The sequence below is a fragment of the Branchiostoma belcheri genome, unplaced genomic scaffold, assembly GCF_001625305.1.
Source record: "Branchiostoma belcheri isolate BF01 breed outbred unplaced genomic scaffold, Haploidv18h27 scaffold132, whole genome shotgun sequence".
Classification (NCBI taxonomy): domain Eukaryota; kingdom Metazoa; phylum Chordata; class Leptocardii; order Amphioxiformes; family Branchiostomatidae; genus Branchiostoma; species Branchiostoma belcheri.
Genome location: NW_017802736.1, coordinates 78,866 through 83,120, shown reverse-complemented (window position 1 = coordinate 83,120; position 4,255 = coordinate 78,866). Strand labels below are relative to the sequence as shown.

Genomic DNA, 4,255 nt, shown 5'->3' with positions numbered 1-4,255 from the left:
CAAGCAAAACAAAAACAAAAAAAACCAAGACGTGATCCACAAATCACTGCAAATCATTGCCTTCGACAGAAGGCTTTAAAATCGTTTTGGTACTGTTTGTCAGATTATGCAAGATAAATTTTGAAGGCATGGTCCGAGGTTCACGATTTTTGGTAGGGTGTCTTAGTGATGGGCATTGTCAAGGCCAAAAATGGGCTTCGTGGGGGGTTGTTACGTGACTGGAGCTGACCTTTTGTGTTTGCGTTTTTGTTGTACTCTAAATAACTCGGGAATCATTAAATGGTTGTCTATTATTTTTAGTTGGCAAGTTACCGTTGAGAATACGTCAAGTTCCGAAACGGGCCTTGTAAGGGGTTCCCATGTCATTGAATTTAACCTTTTGTGTTGGTCGTTATGGTTGTTAGCAGGATAATCCGAGAATCAGCAAATGAATGTTCACGATTTTTTTGAGCAAGTTACCGTTGACGATAGCAAGATCAAGTTCATAAATGGGCGTCGTGGGAGGTCCATACGTTACTGTAGTGTGTAGTTTTGTGCACATCTTTAAGTGCAGGCACTTTACGTCTTTTTGTCCATTTATGTAGGTGGTTAAGCTAACAACACTACCCAAGGTAAACTAGCTTAAGCTAACAAAAAACACACCCAGGGTGAAATTTGTTTGTTAAAACAACATTGCCCAGGCCAGGGCGAACTACATTGTAGGTTAAGATAACAATAACATAACCAGGGTGAAAATTTGGTATGGGGATGCCTCGGACACATGTCTACAGAATAGCATTATAGATTGGACATACCCCACTTCAAAATTGTGTAAAATAGGGATTTTTTGGCTATTTTCGGACTAAAAATGTGAAATTTCGGCTCCTGTGCCCTAATATCAAAACCGAATGACCTGAAATTTAGTATAGGAGATCCTTTGATACAATCCCACAGAACTTTATTCACGCTTTTTGCTATTTTTTGACCAAAAATACATTTTTGGCTCCTATGCGCTAATACCAAACCAAATGACCCGAAATTCAGCATAAAGGTAGCCTGGCACCAAATGCTTAGACTATAGTGTTCAATTTGCAGATTCAACCCTTTGAAATACTTTTATTTACCTTTTTTTAGTAAAAACATCGATTGTAGCTTGAAAACCCGAATCCCCAACTGACAGTTCAATTAGAACACTTCAGGGTTCTACCAGGGTTCTACATGTTCCCAAAGCAGAAGGGGTTGGAAGATTCCATTGCTGCATGGAGGTATAACTGTGGAAACAGTTTGAACAGGGTTGGTTTAGGAACAATCTATTTGCGCGGGAGGGGGATAGGTCCATTTTTGGTACTGGGGATGTGGTGAAGCCTTGCTGCATTTACTCCTGAGCAAATGTTGGCCTTTCTAGGGGAAGTTTGGAATGGGGAGGAAGAATGGGTGAAATGTGCTGTATTTGCTCTTGAGCAAATGTCGGCCTTTCTAGTTAAAGGAGTTTTTGCCGTTTTGAAGTTTGGCTCGCTGCGCATCGGAGGCCAATTCTCCTCTCCTATGTTGCTTCATGCTATGTTGCTTCGTTCACAAAAATACTCTCTGACCACTATAACTACGATAATCATAAAAAAACTTACACTATACACACACACAACACCCACCAAAACAATATCACACTGTCGAAGGCATGAGACCTCCGAACTCTAGTTAGTAAATAAAATATTGTGTTTTTTTTTCTGAACAAGGTAAAAAGGGCGGGGCGTCCTCATGCTATCGGCAAGCGCCCTCTTGTAAATTTGCCGATTAAACCTCAAGTCACATACATGATCAAAAATGATTCCTAAAACATTCTAATTATAGTAAACATACCAGCAAACAGTGCAAAAACGACCCAAATCTGCGTTTTCCTGACCAAACCATCATTTTGTTAGTTGTTTACATACTGCAGCTGCTCTCGCGAGATTTGACATGGCTTACATACAAGGTCAGCTGACACGTACAGCAAGATTTTTCTCGAGACGGAATGACCTTTCACCCACTGGTGCGGGAAGCTTGGACAGAGAGTTCGAGTCAGTTGTTTGAATATCAGTGGGGCATTGCAACATGTCAGCCTGCGCCCCAAAACGGAAAAAGACTACCCGGGACAGAAGGTGACTGCATTTTTTTTACCACAAACCTGAATAAATCACTAAGTACATGTCCATTTCTTAGTACATGTCCATTTTTCTGACTGCACCAGAGGCGAGTACATTATACTGTACACAATGTACTAATGTCACATATTTGTGAAGCGAAATGGCACAAAAATGCACCCACATATCCCAAACAAGAGTTTCGAGATCTCATACCTCCATGAAATATGGGCTTCACATTTAAATTTCTTCTTTTAATTATGCAAATGAACTCAACATTTACATAACATATGCATCATGTTGTTAACTTTTTATTAACTTACACATGTCCAAAGTATCAAATTCCCATCATTTACCACTAAGGAGTCCTAAAATTTTTAGATCAATTATGAAAATTAGGTCCTTATTTGCATAATTGGTATCTGGTGATATTCCACCTGCCATAGATTATAAACATTACATGTACCAAAGTCCCATGATGTAAAACACTGGCATTACAGAATTTCCTCTATAATTATGCAAATGAAGTCATCTCATGCATAATTTGCATCCAATAATGTAGATCTCTGTCTAAGCTAACCACATAACAAAGATTATAAAAATTCATTGTTCCTTTGTGAATTTATTTGAAAGGTTTTGCCAGAAACCCCCTGCAGTTCCAGAACAAGCTGCTAGAGGGACCAAACCCACACCACTTATTACTGGCAGGAAGAGCTATCCACCACTCAAAAATCAAGACTGTAGCATGTCCAAGACAAAAGATACAAAACCCGGAAGTTCTGCTGCAGTACAAGATCAGCCACCAGGAGGCCCCAAATCAACCTTGACCTTTGGCTACCCAACACCTATCCACATACCAACATGAATTTGGAGATCTCATACCACCATGAAATATATGAGTTTTTGTCCTTATTAATTGTGCAAACGACATCTACATTTTAACATAATATATGCAAATTAGGTCATCTTTTACATAATTGGTAATTGTTGATGTTTCACCTGCGTTAGATTAAATAGATGTATAAAAGTGCTATATATAAACACTGTAATTATAGAATTGTCTCCTTAATTATGCAACTTAAGTCTTGATTTGCATCATTTGCATCCATTTATGTACATTTTTCTTTCAGCTACCTACATACCAAAAATGATGAAAATAAGTTGTTCTTATCTGGACTTATAGGCTTTAAAAAATTCACCATAAAGTCCCCTGCAGTTCCAGAACAAGATAATAAGGGGATCAAACCCACATCAAAAAGTCAAGACCATAGCATACTCAGGACAAAAGATACAAAAAAACCGGAAGTTCTCCTGTCGTATCAAGGTCAGCCACCGGGAGGCCCATATTTGACCTTGATCTTTGTCTTTCCAAGACTTACCAACAAACCAAATATCATCTAAATCCATAAAGGCGTTCTGAAGTTATGCTGATCACAACACACACAGACACGTCAAAAACAATACCTCAATTTTTCATGGAGGAAACTCAAGGAAACTCCTTGAAAAAACTAAATGTTTGGCAAATACATTTACTCTGAAACCTACACTCCACAATCCACCATAAAAATGCCAAAAATTCAAAACCCCGGAAATAAGGGTTTTAAAAAGGCGTGTCACACTATCAGAGAAAAGACACATAAAATTAAGTTCTCCATGTATGTGAACACGCTAATATAATTAGAAATGAAGAACAGAAGAAGAACAAGAGTTCCGAGGTCTCATACCTCCATGAAATATGGGCTTGTCTTTTCATATTTCATCTCAAGATGTCCTCATTAATTATGCAAATGACATCTACATTAACATAATATATGTATAGTGGTGTTAATCTTACACAAGTCACGAGGTATGAAATTCCCATCATTCACCAATAAGGAGTCACAGAATTTTCACATTAATTATGCAAATTGGGTCATCATTAGCATAATTGGTATCTGTTGATGTTACTCCTGCCACAGATTAAATAGATTGCATGTATAAAAGAACTATTACATAAAACACTGTAATTATAGAATTTCCTCCTTAATTATGCAAAATAAATCCTCATTTGCATGATTTGCATTTTATTATGTAAAACTCTATCTCAGCTACCTACACCCCAAAAATGATGAAAATACGTTGTTCCAATCTGGAATTACTGGCTTTTAACCCTCAAA

At 37.8% G+C, this 4,255-nt stretch overlaps 1 protein-coding gene across 1 annotated transcript in view; it reads right to left on the bottom strand.

Moving 5' to 3' along the window:
• LOC109464104 (malignant fibrous histiocytoma-amplified sequence 1 homolog) overlaps positions 1-4,255 on the bottom strand; it is a 45,528-nt gene that overhangs the window by 4,394 nt on the left and 36,879 nt on the right. The gene's annotated exons all lie outside the window — the stretch shown is intronic.